The sequence below is a fragment of the Bison bison genome, unplaced genomic scaffold, assembly GCF_000754665.1.
Source record: "Bison bison bison isolate TAMUID 2011002044 unplaced genomic scaffold, Bison_UMD1.0 scf7180017864181, whole genome shotgun sequence".
Taxonomy (NCBI): domain Eukaryota; kingdom Metazoa; phylum Chordata; class Mammalia; order Artiodactyla; family Bovidae; genus Bison; species Bison bison.
The window spans coordinates 13272424-13287882 of record NW_011494753.1 but is presented as its reverse complement, the minus strand read 5'-3'; positions in this window follow the sequence as shown (position 1 = coordinate 13287882).

The window sequence follows — 15459 nt, the reverse complement described above, 5'->3', positions numbered from 1 at the left end:
TTGAAACCAAACCAACAGGAAAAAAAAAAAAAAAAAAAACTATTAAAATTATAAACATTGGAGGCCAAACAACATCCTTCTGAATAACCAACAAATCACAGAAGAAATCAAAATATGCATAAAAATGAATGAAAATGAAAACACGACCCACAACCTATGGGATTAAGTAAAAAGCAGTGCTAAGGGGAAGGTTTGTAGTAATATAAGCTTACCTCAAGAAACAAGAGAAAAATCAAATAAATAACATAACTCTACACCTTTAGCAACTAGAAAAAGATGAAATGAAGCACCCCAGGGATAGTAGAAGGAAAGAAATAAAAATTAGGACAGAAATAAATGCAAAAGAAGCAAAGGAGACCATAGCCTAAATCAACAAAGCTAAAGCTGGTTCTTTGAGAAGATAAATAAAATTGACAAACCATTAGCCAGACTCATCAAGAAACAAAGGGAGGAGTATCAAATCAACAAAATTAGAAATGAAAATGGAGAAATCACAACGGACAATACAGAAATACAAAGGATCATAAGAGACTACTATCAGCAACTATTTACCAATAAAATGGACAACTTGGAAGAAATGGACAAATTCTTACAAAAGTATAACTTTCAAAAACTGAACCAGGAAGAAATAGAAAATCTTAACAGACCTATCACAAGCATGGAAATCAAAACTGTAATCAGAAATCTTCCAGGAAACAAAAGCCCAGGACCAGACAGCTTCACAACTGAATTCTCCCAAAAATTTAGAGAAGAGCTAACACCTATCCTACTCAAACTATTCCAGAAAATTGCAGAGGAAGGTAAACTTTCAAACTCATTCTATGAGGCTATCATAACCCTAATACCAAAACTGACAAAGATGCCACATAAAAAGGAAAACTACAGGCCAATATCACTGATGAACATAGATGGAAAAATCCTTAACAAAATTCTAGCAAACAGAAGCCAACAACACATTAAAAAGATCATACATCATGACCAAGTGGGCTTTATCCCAGGATGCAAGGATTCTTCAATATTCACAAATCAATGTGATACACCACATTAACTAATTGAAAAATGAAAACCATATGATTATCTCAATAGATGCAGAGAAAGCCTTTGAGAAAATTCAACATCCATTTATGATAAAAACCCTCCAGAAGGCAGAAATAGAAGGAACATACCTCAACATAATAAAAGCTATATATGATAAACCCACAGCAAACATTATCTTCAATGGTGAACAATTGAAAGCATTTCCCCTAAAATCAGGAACAAAAAAAGGATGCCCACTTTCACCACACTATTCAACATAGTTTTGGATGTTTTACCCACAGCAATCAGAGAAGAAAAAGAAATAAAAATAATCTATATTGGAAAAAAAGAAGTAAAACTCTCACTGTTTGCAGATGACATGATTCTCTACACAGAAAACCCTAAAGACTCCACCAGCAGATTACTAGAGCTAATCAATGAATATAGTAAAGTTGCAGGATATAAAATCAACACACAGAAATCCCTTGCATTCTATACACTAACACTGAGAAAACAGAAAGAGAAATTAAGGAAACAATTCCATTCACCATTGCAACGAAAAGAATAAAATACTTAGGAATAAATCTATCTAAAGAAACAAAAGACCTATATATATAGAAAACTATAAAACACTGATGAAAGAAATCAAAGAGGACACAAATAGGTGGAGAAATATACCATATTTATGGATTGGAAGAATCAATATAGTGAAATTGAGTATACTACCCAAAGCAATCTACAGATTCAAAGCAATCCCTATCGAGCTACCAACGGTATTTTTCAGAAACTAAAACAAATAATTTCACAATTTGTATGGAAATACAAAAAACCTTGAATAGCCAAAGTAATCTTGAGAAAGAAGAATGGAACTGGATGAATCAAACTGCCTGACTTCAGACTATACTACAAAGCCACAGTCATCAAGACAGTATGGTACTGGCACAAAGACAGAAACATAGATTAATGGCAAAAAATAGAAAGCCCAGAGATAAATCCATGCACCTACAGACACCTTAACTTTGACAAAGGAGGCAAGAATATACAGCGGAGAAAGCAAACTCTTTAAAAAGTGGTGCTTGGGAAACTGGTCAACCACCTGTAAAGGAATGAAATGAGAACACTTTCTAACACCATACACAAAAATAAACTCAAAATGGGTTAAAGATCTAAACATAAGACTAGACACTATAAAACTCCTAGAGGAAAACATAGGCAAACACTCTCTGACGTAAATCACAGCAGGATCCTCTATGACCCACCTCCCAGAGTAATGGGAATGAAAGCAAAAATAAACAAATGGGACCTAATTAAACTTAAAAGCTTTTGCACAACAAAGGAAACTATAAGCAAGGTGAAAAGACAGCCTTCAGAATGGGAGAAAATAATAGCGAATGAAGCAACTGACAAAGAATTAATCTCAAAAGTGTACAAGCAACTCCAACAGCTCAATTCCAGAAAAATAAATGACTCAATCAAAAATGGGCCAAAGAACTAAATAGACATTTCTCCAAAGAAGACATACAGATGGCTAACAAACACATGAAAAGATGCTCAACATCACTCATTATCAGAGAAATGCAAATCAAAACCACAATGAGGTACCATCTCACACCTGTCAGAATGGCTGCTATCAAAGAGTCTAGAAACAATAAATGCTGGAGAGGGTGTGGAGAAAAGGGAACCCTCTTACACTGTTGGTGGGAATGCAAACTAGTACAGCCACTTCATGTGGGCTTCCCTGGTGGCTCAGAGGTTAAAGCATCTGCCTCCAGTGTGGGAGACCCAGGTTCGATCCCTGGGGCGGGAAGATACCCTGGAGAAGGAAATGGTAACCTACTCCAGTATTCTTGCCTGGAGAATCCCATGGACAGAGGAGCCTGGCGGGCTACAGTCCATGGGGTCACAAAGAGTTGGAAGTGAGCGACTTCACTTCACTTCACTGCCATTATGGAGAACAGTGTGGAGATTCCTTAAAAACTGAAAACAGAACTGCCATATGACCCAGCAATCCCAGCAATCCCAGCAATCTGCTGGGCATACACACTGAGGAAACCAGAATCAAAAGAGACAAGTGTACCCCGATGTTCACTGCAACACTGTTTGTAATAGCCAGGACACGGAAGCACCCAGATGTGCATCAGCAGATGAATGGATAAGAAAGTTGTGGTACATATATACAATGGAATATTACTCATCCATTAAAAAGAATGCATTTGAATCCGTTCTAATGAGGTGGATGAAACTGGAGCCTATTATACAGAGTTTAGTAAGCCAGAAAGAAAAACACCAATACAGTATACTAATGCATATATATGGAATTTAGAAAGACAGCAGCAATCACCCTATATTTGAGACAGCAAAAGAGAGACGGATGTAAAGAACAGTCTTTTGGACTCTGTGGAAGAAGGCGAGGGTGGGATGATCTGAGATAATAGCATTAAAACATGTATATTATCATATGTGAAACAGATCGCCAATCCAGATTTGATGCATGAGACATGGTGCTCAGGGCTGGTGCACTGGGATAACCCTGAAAGATGGGATGGGGAAGGAGGTGGGACGGGGTTTCAGGATGGGGAGCACATGTATACCATGGCTGATTCATGTCAATGTATGGCAAAAACCACAATATTGTAATTAGCCTCCAATGAAAATAAATAATTATTAAAAACAAAAACAAAAACAAAATACAGGGTTACAGGTATGAAATCTACAGTGTGGGGAATATAATGACTAATTATGTAATAAATTTGTATGGTGACAAATGATAACTAGACATCATTTTGAAACATAGAAATAGCATATCATTTTGTTCTGTACCAGGAACTAACATAGTAATGTAGGTTAATTATACTTAAAAACAAACAAACTCATATAAAAATAGGTATTTGTAGTTACCAAAGATGAGTGCTAGGGGAAGGATAAATTGGATGAAGGTAGTCAAAAGATACAAACTTCCAGTTATACAATAAATGAATATTAGTAATATGATGTACAACTAAGCATAACGAACTGTTCTGTATGCTAAATATAAGAAAGAGTAAATCCTAAGAGTTCTCATCATAAGGCAAACATTTCTTTTCAATTTATTTAATTTTGCATCATATGAGATGATGGAAGTTCTCTAAACTTATTGTGGTAATTATTTAACAATATATGTAAGTCAAACCATTAATCTGTTCATCTTAAATTTATACAGTGCTGTATGTCAATTGTATCTCAATAAGTCTGGAAGGAAAAAAGTGATTTAGCTGGACCTCACAATTGATTACCTGTGAGGTATAATAAGATTATTAGATTAATTGAGATTGAATCATAACTCTTTTTTAAGCCTAATTCAACAGGGAATAGCAGTACCAATTACTAACTAGGACATAAAAGTTCCTGGGATATATCAGGTTTGGCTTGGATGGTGACTAGAAATCAAGAGTTCCATTCTACACATGCCAAACTTGAGATGCCTATTATATGTCTACTATACATATTAATAAACCATGTGTATGTATGAATCTACAACTCATGGCCCATAAGAGTAGTTGATACTAGAAGTAGCAACAGATCTCTTTGAGTTTCCTATACTTATTCTTTTAAACATACAGTGAGAAAATTATCTTAAAAGACAAGCCGTGTGGGAAGGATAGCTTTTCTAAATGCCAATAATTTCCTTTGCACTGTTTTAATCTAGTTTTAATCTGAGTAAGAGGTAAGAGTTAAACTCACTCATGTTCAGCTTCCTGCCAGCTAGCCTCCTGGGGGGGAAACGTTAGCCTTGTGTAAAACTTAACAGAATGTGGCTATGACTCAGTACTTGGACCCCAGCCCCCTCACCATGTCAGGAATCAGCCTAATAATACCCCCATCTCTCTTTCTTCACCCAACGTGCTAACAGTACACTGAAAGGCAGCTAAAGCAAAACTTTCCCATCTCTGCTTTCTTGGGTCCTGGAATTGTCAAGTTAAAAAGCCAGAGGCCTGGGTTTATTTTGCAGAGTCTGATGTCAGTCAGTATGTTAGGCATCTGCGTCATGTCCTAGAATGAATGGCACTGGACACCTGCTAGGATCACTCTTTGTGTTAACCCAAATAAAGCTTGTCCTACAGGTTAATGTTTTGTCAGGTCACTTACTGCAAATTGTAGTGACATATAGGTAGAGAGGTTATGGAATGTGAGGCAGGAAGATTGTCCATGCAGCAGAAGGAGGGAATGACAATCCTTGGAAAGAGGAGGAGATCAGGTACAGGATAGAACACACCGGTATTTTCTGACTCTTGAATAAATGAAGGCACTGAGCAGTGGGAAGCAGTTACCACTGAATAGTTCAAAGAATTTAGAGGAATATGGCTTGTTTTTCATTTCTTTGAAACCAGACTTGGAATAGCTTAAGTTCCTTTAAGGAGTAAAACATATAAGAGGACACCACCTCAGACAGAAGGTTGGAAATGAAACAATAGCAGAGGGAATGATAGTAACTGCCAGTTTTCTCCTGGCTGGATTAGCCCCATGGAGTCCCCTAGGTTCCACGCCAACCTAGTAAATGTTGTGCAAGGGGATTCAGATGTAAGTGGGCTATCCCCTTTTATGACTCCAATTCCGTGAGGCCACCCAATGCAGATAACCTAAGCCAAAATTGTGGGATGCCTCAATTATTAGGAACAGAGAATATAAAGAGTTATAACTTGACAGGAGCCCTAATATTAGGGCTCCCAAAGAGTATCTAGGGTTTTAGTAATAAAGTCAATCACCAGTGTCAGGTATCAGGCCAGGTATGGTCAGCAGCAGCCAGAGCCAGTGGAATGCAGCTTACATGTTTCAGCAGCCACATACTTCTTGAGAACACAGAAAATGTTTCAGATAAAAGCAGGATGACCTCTCTCAAACAATGATTGTTGAGGTTCTTGAAAATACATCTGGATCTGTGTTCTTTCTACATGAAAGCTGATGCATATGCTTTCACCTATTTCTGCATACAAACCAGTAGGGAAAGGTAGACAGAGAAGACAGGAACTGAAAAAACTACATGTTTAACAATAACAAACTTAGTTAACTTGAAAAAGATTGCTTTAAAGGAGGAGGCTGATATATCTTTATGGCAAATTTAAAACCCATGTGACTCTTACTTCAATATCTAGTAAGATAATTATATGAATAAAGATAAAGGGCAGTTATAGAAAAAAAATACAACATGTATTTTCAAAGGCTCAGTTTTAGTGTATAAAATTCTGATCTCATTACCAATTATTCCCACATGAACATTATTCAGATTCCCCTAAGATACCATTTCCTTTACAGTAAACTCTTGGTTACAGAGTAATTTTTTTTTTTTTTCAAAAATGACTACAGAGCCTAAAGCTTTATTTATCTCCCTGGGAATGATGCCAGTTCATGAATTAGACCCATGAATTTCAACCACTGTCCACTCTTTATGGACTTGAACTGATGGAGAGAAGCTGTGCCCTGAAGAAACAGAATTTTATACAGGTTTGGGTCTATGTATAATGTTATGTAGACAAATCTTTGTGCTTCCCTGGTGGCTCAGTGGTAAAGAAGCCACCCTGTAATGCGGGAGACTTGGGTTTGATCCCTGGGTTGGGAAGATCCCCTGGAGGAAGGCAGAGCAACCCACTCCAGTATTCAATTTTTTTTTTTTTTAGCATTGTTTTTATTTATTTATTTTAGTTGGAGGCTAATTACTTTACAATATTGTAGTGGTTTTTGCCATGCATTGATATGAATAATCCATGGGTTTACATGTGTTTCCCATCCTGAATCCCCCTCCCATCTCCCTCCCCTTCCCATCCCTCTGGGTCATCCCAGTGCACCAGCCCTGAGCACCTGTATCATGCATCGGACCTGGACTGGTGATCTGTTTCACATATGATAATATCCATGTTTCAAAGCTATTATCTCAGATCATCCCACCTTCTCCTGCAGAGTCCAAAAGTCTGTTCTACACGTCTGTGTCTCTTTTTCTGTCTTGCATATAGGGTTATTGTTACCACCTTCCTAAAGTCCATACATATGCATTAGTATACTGTATTGGTGTTTTTCTTTCTGGCTTACTAAACTCTGTATGAGAGGCTCCAGTTTCATCCAGCTCATTAGAACTGATTCAAATGTATTCTTTTTAATGGCTGAGTAATATCCCATTGTGTATATGTACCACAGCTTTTTTACCTATTTGTCTGCTGATGGACATCTAGGGTGCTTCCATGTCCTGGCTATTATAAACAGCGCTGTGATGAACATTGGGGTACACATGTCTCTTTCAATTCTGGTTTCCTTGGTGTGTATTCCCAGCAGTGGGATTGCTGGGTCATATGGCAGTCCTATTTCCAGTTTTTTAAGGAATCTCCACACTGTTCTTCATAGTGGCTGTACTAGTTTGCATTCCCACCAACAGTGTAAGAGGGTTCCCTTTTCTCCACACCCTCTCCAGCATTTATTGTTTCTAGACTCTTTGATAGCAGCCATTCTGACGGGTGTGAGATGGTACCTCATTGTGGTTTTGATTTGCATTTCTCTGATAACGAGTGATGTTGAGCATCTTTACATGTGTTTGTTAGCCATCTGTATGTCTTCTTTGGAGAAATGTCTGTTTAGTTCTTTGGCCCATTTTTGACTGAGTCGTTTATTTTTCTGGCATTGAGCTGTAGGAGTTGCTTGTATATTTTTGAGATTAATTCTTTGTCAGTTGCTTCATTTGCTATTTTCTCCCATTCTGAAGGCTGCCTTTTCACCTTGCTTATAGTTTCCTTTGTTGTGCAAAAGCTTTTAAGTTTAATTAGGTCCCATTTGTTTATTTTTGATTTTATTTCCAATATTCTGGGAGGTGGGTCATAGAGGATCCTGCTGTGATTTATGTCAGAGCCACTCCAGTATTCTTGCCTGAAGAATTCCATGGACAGAGGGGAGTCTGGTGGACTACAGTCCATGGGATTGCAAAGAGTCAGACATTATTGAGTGACTAAGCATAGTTCAGACAAATCTGCAGCCCTCAGGTGACTAACTGCAGGGCAATTTACAGATCAGATTTGCTCAACGAATGTTTCTGGGAAGACTACTATCTAATATATTTATTAGATTCATGTGAAGATTCAAATATTTCTCACAAAATCTGAATTACTGACCTCTGGTTTTTATTAGAAAATATGTCAAAACCAGACACGTATTCCTCACAACAGCAAAATCTGTTTCACAGTAACTCCTACTTTAGCTATGACAAGAAATATTAAATTCACTACTATCTCCTCCACTCCTTATCATATTAGACTCAGTCTTTTCACTTATTTACATCATTGCCTGGCCCTTGGAGACATCTATATTCGTGGACTCTTGACAAGGATTTTCACTTATATGTTAGTGTATCTCTGGACAATTTTTAGTTAACTCCTGGTGATAAATTAAAATCCTATACTGAGTTCTGTGGCATGGTACTTTCCATTAATTTGTCAACTTTCTAGGAGAAATTTATTTTTTACCATATCCCCATAGCTTCACTTATCACAGGTTCCATAGTACCTGCTGGATACTCAGGAGTACTTTGTCTTGGGTAGAGAATTATTTAGCAGTTCTGACATATTATGAGACTGTGACAGAGGCCTTTATTATCATAAAAAGTTGTACTTTTTTTTCCTGATAAAATTTGTCATTTGAGGTGTGGGTGTGGGTAAAAAAACAGCTTCCACTTCATAATTTCACAAGTGAGATTTTTATACTTACTAAACATAATAGAATTTCATAACATCACCTTAACCTGATCTTTGAACTAAAACATCCTATACTAGACCACAGTATTACCAAAATATATCTATTTCTCAAATAATTGGGACTCCATCATCACCAACTCTGTAAAGTCTCTCTGACTTTTCAGTTGTATTTCCAAGAATACAACTTAAGAATGTGTATCTTATTCAATCCACACTTCTTTTCACCTTGAGTTTTTCAGTTAGGAAGTCACAGTCAAAAACACTTTTAAGTCTAAGGTTAAACATGTAACCTACAAAATTTCTGAATGTTATTATAAGATATTAAATTTAGACACTAGCCCCTCCAGACATAACTAGTAAATTATAGGGTCCTTTTGATAACCTGGACATATATTCAAATGGTACACTTTTCAGACTGAAATGTACCTTGAAGATTAATACAGATATTAATAGCTGTCTTTAAGGGTGCAGGGTCCAGTTAACTTGTATGCTAAGTGCCCTAGAAAAAAGTTTCCTGGATATTGTATACAAACTTAACTTTGTCTCCCACTGTCAACATTTATGGCAGCTACTTATCTATTTCACTCTTGACCAACCATGAAATTTCTCACCACTTCCAGGCACTTCTTAATTTTACCTCTTCCATTCTTCATGTCATGCTGTATCCTTCCAGGTCCTCATCTCCTTGCTACCAGCTTTACCAGACCACTGTAGTATGATAGAAGAGTGTGTTGTGTTCTGTATCACTAGGTCTTATATTCCTATAATTGGTACTTGACTTAAGGGCAAGAATTCTGGGGCTACTGGAGTTGACAATGAGAATAGAACTGCAAGGACTATTAAATAGAAAAAAGATACATATAGTAAGTAGGTGGTAGCCAACACAGGACAGGTTATGAGAGAAGAAAATTATTAAAAAGAAAATGGCACTAATTGATAAAGAGAAAAAAGTAAACCATAAAGGCAGAGGAAAAAGGTCAATGTAGGTAATTATAGAAGCCATATTAGGCATTGTTTTACCTTCTGTAAATTTTTCTGTATTTTTGAGCTTGCAGCTTTATTTTATATATGTCATTCCATTTGTACATAAAGAATATTTTGATATATTGGTAATTTTTCTCTGTTTCCCTTTCCCTTAACTCTGCTCAGTCAAATATATAGCTTTGTGCACATTATTTCAAGAGAAGTATGGATCTTGATAGGGAAGAAGGAAGTAACAGCTTCAAAATATATGTGTTTCTTTGGTTTTGCTTTTAGTTATCTATGTATAAGGAGAACTTTGAGAATTTGTTGGAGGAGTTAAGGGAAAAGGAATATCTGGGCATGAGTGAAGTATCTTGGCCAAAAAAGAGAAATTATATGTATTTACTAAAACAAGTAAGATAAATCTTTCTTGCCCATTACTTCAGGTCATACAGTGAGAGATAGAAAAAGAAAGAGTAACATACACGGAGAGAGAGAGAGAGAGAGAGGGGGAGAAAAGATTAAGTTTTCTCCTTGGTTTGTTGATGGCTATCTTCAATCTGTGCCTATGTCCTCATACAAGGACACTGGTCATAGTGGACCAGGGCCCACCCATATGACCTTATGTTACTTTAATCACCTCTTTAAAGGCCCTGGCTCCATATACAGTCACACTCTGAGATACTGGTGGTGTGACTTTCAGCATATGAATTTGAGGAAGGAAATAATTCAGCCCCCCTAAAAGAGAGTGTTACAGAGCTGAAGAGTAGATGAGAATACATAAGTGAAAACAATCAGTGCCACCAGCGAATATACTGCGCAATGACCAGGAAGGATATGACTACATGGTATGTCTTGATAGACAAGCCCACAGGTACCAAAAAAAAAAAAATACCATTTGCCAAAAGAGTGACTGGCAATCAGTAGAAAGCAAGATCTGAAGGGATCTAAGTACCTGTGACAGTGGGCGTCCCTGTACTAACTAGATGACTGACAACCAAGGGCCCAATCATTTATTTCTCTATGTCCAACCTCTTGATAGTAGGAGCACTCTGGACTATTACACAAACTCGGGGAAGCAGAAATGATGTTATAATCATGACATTTTTAAAATAAGTTATATTTCCCAAGTGAAGGCCAAAATTAAAGCTGTTTTTAGAAAATAAAGACAGTTATACTTCTTTTAGATTAAATTTAGGGACTGATATTCCAACTTACTGCTATAATAGACTTCTTCAATATTTGGACATAACATGGATAGGCTTCTATCTCTAACTACAAGAGTCTAACTAAAACAGACACTGAAACTTACAAAGTTGCTAACTATTGATATATTTACTATAAGGTGGTAAAGTAGACAGTCAGGGAATATTTCTCTCAGTCCTGTGCTGACCCAGGTGGTGCAGTAACTAGTAATTAAATTGTCTCCACCTATAGTATAAAGTGTCTCACGGGCATTGAGTGTAAGGTTCTGGAGGATCTTGCAACTAATGTTTTAGAGAAGTTTCAGGAGAATAAGGTATGCTCTGGCGAGAAGGGATAACTGCAGACCATGTTGTCTGCTGGAAGCAGACAAGAAAAGGCAGATAATAGCTTCTACCTCTGTTTCTGGAAACATTTCCTGCTTGTAGGCATATTCTGAAACCATTAAAAACTCGGGCCAAAACCAAACTATGCACATTATTGAATTCAAACTTATTTCAACTGCTTCTCTAATGGTTAAAGTTGAATCCTTGGTTTGTTGAAGGCTAGGCTCTTAGTAAAGAGGTTCATAAAAGGAGTTACACCCCCCACCCCACCCGCCCACTGCCCAGCCAAACTTCAGCCTTTTTGAGACCATCCTATCCTAATCTATCTATGGTGCTAATGAAGAGGAGTACAGCGAATGAAAACGTAGTTTACCCTTCAATACAACAATCAATCCATCCCTGATAAATGGTAAGTATTCCAAATTTCTTGCTTTTGATTAGAATAAATATCTAGGAACAATAGTCAATATAAAGAAAGGCTTTCTGATGTTGTTTGTCCAAGTCCTACCCTTGTTAAGAACATTGATTATTCATTACTATTAAAAAGATGAAGTTTTGAGATTCAGGTTGTTCCTTGGCAACATCGAACTGTCAATTTAACACTTCTGGCCCCTGTGTAGCAGTTATGTGTCACTGGTTAATGAACATGGTTATGTGATACATAGTCTAATACACCAAAAGACTGACTCAGATAGTCACCCAAGTCTTTATAAAATCTTAGATGTTCAACAAATTTTTGACCAAGATTCAGTAGATGTTATCCATAGTCAAAGGTCACTGCTGGTTGTAGAGCCCCTGTATGGGTAAATCAATCCCCTAAGAGGGTGGAATATGGGAAAATTTGTACTATGGACCAAAGTGCAGACTCCACTGTCACAGAAATGAGACAACGATCTGAAGCTCATGGATTCACACGTTTTCTACAGTGTCTCAGTGCTCAACAGGGTTGACATTTATTAATATTAAACAATAATATTAAATGGGTTTTCATATTGCCAGGCAAATTGTCCTTTGGGACAGAAAGTCAGATGATTTTCCTTATATACATTCTAAATGGCCTTTTGCTTTCTGTTTAAAAGGTATATTATTTAATAGCAGTGATTTAGACCAGCTGCAGAGAATATTCAGAAAGGTTGTGACATAAGAAGAAATATGGACAGACTCTGAAGAGTGTGGACCCAGAGACTGACAGCTAATATTCATGAAGCCTGCAACTCTGCCTCTAATATTGTCCCAGCACTAGCCTTGGACTATTTCTTTCTGAATAAGAAAGGGCATTAGGGGCAGGTAGATCTGTTGAGCAGGGATCTATAAGGGTTTATCTTTGTGAGATGGATAATGAATATATATGGACACAGGGGAATATATAGAAAAACCAACCAATGCCTATCTGGCTCATGCCATCTTCAAAGAGAATCATCATTTGCCTTCTTCCCTTATGCCTAAGCAAACATATTCTTCAGCATGTAACTGAGTCTCCCCTAGGCCATAGCTGATCTAAGAGTTAGGTACATGAACTAAAGAGACTCCATCTGTATGTTGCCTTGTGACCTCCTTGTATAAAATATGCAAAGATGAAGTCGGTTAACCAGATTCTTTCTTTAGATTTTGGATCTGAAGTATTGATACTAAGAACTTGTCAGTAGCAGAGTGACTAGAAGCAGAAAGATTTTGATGTAGAAAAGCTGTCAGAGAAAGGGCTGGATGCAAATGTTCAAAGCTATGTGGAGCCAAATACAAAGGAGCAGAACTCCAAGTATAATTACACGGAGAGAGCCAACTGGTGAAGAAAGTGTAGAAAGGAGACACATGAAAGCAGAGACATTAGAGGGACGGGACCACACAACTGCTGAGGGACCAGGCTTTCCAGTGCCATTTCTGGTTGACATGTTTTCCTTAAAATAATTTTATTTCTCCCCCACCTCCATCTTTCTTTCTTGACATAGTTTTTTTTTTTCCTTTCTTTCTTATGACCTACTTTAAAAATTAAAGCTAACTGGTTAATGATCTGTTTTTTTCTTATGTAGCCACATATAGTAAATATGCCTTCATGTCAGTAAATATCTATTTTATTTCAGTTCAGTCACTCAGTCCTGTCTGACTCTTTGCAACCCCATGGACTACAGCACGCCAGGCCTCCCTGTCCATCACCAACTCCCGGAGTCCACTCAAACTCATGTCCATTGAGTCGGTGATGCCATCCAACCATCTCATCTACTGTCATCCCCTTCTCCTCCCCCTGCCTTCAATCTTTCCCAGCATCAGGGTCTTTTCAAATGAGTCAGCTCTAGGCATCAGGTGGCCAAAGTATTGGAGTTTCAGCTTCAATATCAGTCCTTCCAATGAAAATTTAGGACTGATCTCCTTTAGGATTGGCTGGTTGGATCTCCTTGCAGTCCAAGGGTCTCTCAAGAGTCTTGTCCAACACCACAGTTCAAAAGCATCAATTCTTCAGTGCTCAGCTTTCTTAATGTACATTAAATTGCTGCTTCTCACCCAATTTTTATGTTGAAATATTTCTGTCAAATTTAAATTTGTGTAGCTGACAGAGAAGTACCTATATCCAATGGTACAATTGGACACTCTGGATTGAAATATAATATTTAAAGAAGGCTGAGGGCAAAAGAATTATTAATGCTTTCGAACTGTGGTGCTGGAGAAGACTCTGGAGAGTCCCTTGAATGGCAAGGAGATCAAGCCTGTCAATCCTAAAGAAAATCAACCCTGAATATTCATTGGAAGGACTGATACTGAAGCTGACACTCCAATACTTTGGCCATCTGATGTAATGAACCAACTCCTTGTAAAAGACTTTGAAGGGAAATATTGAGGGCAAGAGAAGAAGCAGGTGACAGAGGATGTGACGGTTGGATGGCATCATTGACTCAATTGACATAGAGTTTGAGGAAACTCAGGGAGATAGTGAAGGACAGGGAAGCCTGGTGTGCTGCAGTCCATGGGGTTGCAAAGAGTCAGACATGACTGGGTGACTGAACAACAATATTTAAAGAGAAACAACAGATGAGGGTTCAACAATTAAATGGAATGGATCATAGGAGAGAATATCTGGAAATGTACTTACATAGTCATATCTTTATAGAACACTATACAGAAACATTGCAATAAATCAAGAATTTTTTTTTTCTTAAAGAAGCAAATGTAATTCTGTACTTACCACTATGACTTAGTGAGATAGAACCATGGGTCAAATTGCATGAACTGGGGAATACCATAACCCAATAGAACACATTAATCAGAAAGGCTGAGAGTGGAGTCCATTACAAAAATATCAATGCTATGTTGTATACTTGGAATTAATATTTGGTGGAAATACTTGTGTTAGAATAAAATTTTAAAAAAAAAGAGTAAGGTAGTTTGATGATAGGTATGTATGATCACTCCCTAATCAATATAACAAAATCTCAACAGAAAATATAGACATTCTATTAATGCTAAACTTATAAATATTATTAAAGTTATTATTTTGGCAAAACCAAAACAGAAGTACATATATTTTTAACATGTACTTGATGGCAAGAAAAGTTGCCAATCTAAAATTTTAATATAATCAGGAAAAACTTCTCGGTAAACTAGAAAATAGAATACTGTTAATAAAACGATTATGACATTTTAATACTCCTAAGATGCAGTCTTCTGCAATAAAATGTATCATTTTATTAATAGCCCTTACAATAAAGTTACTGAGTATCAAATACTTAGTATTATCTCATTTAATGCTCACAACAGCAATAGGAAGTATAACTATCAACACCTTCATTTTATAAGCATGAAAGCAAGAGACACCCACATGAAATAATTTTCCTCAAGTTACTGTTAGTTAAGAGAAGAGTCAACATCTTTCACACTCAGGCTCAAGTTCTTGATCATACCTTTCTTAAGTCTCTCCATGCTTATCACAACCTGAGGCTGGCAATATCAATGAAATGCTAAAATACTGCATCATATAATCAAATAGTCTTGAAAGGCTGCAATTAAGGATCTTAAGAGATATGTTTTAACAGTGACAAATGTAAGGCAAGCATACATTAAAAATATAAATTGTAAAAATAAGGGATGAGGAAGATACCTTTTAGAAATTCACGTGAAAAAAAAATTGAGTTTTACTTTCCTTTAACTCACTATGAATCAGCCATATAATTAGAAAATTATTATCATTTTATGGTGCTTTTAATATAGGTTAGGGAAAGGAGAAATTCACTGTTCAGTACACTTGGCGTATTTGT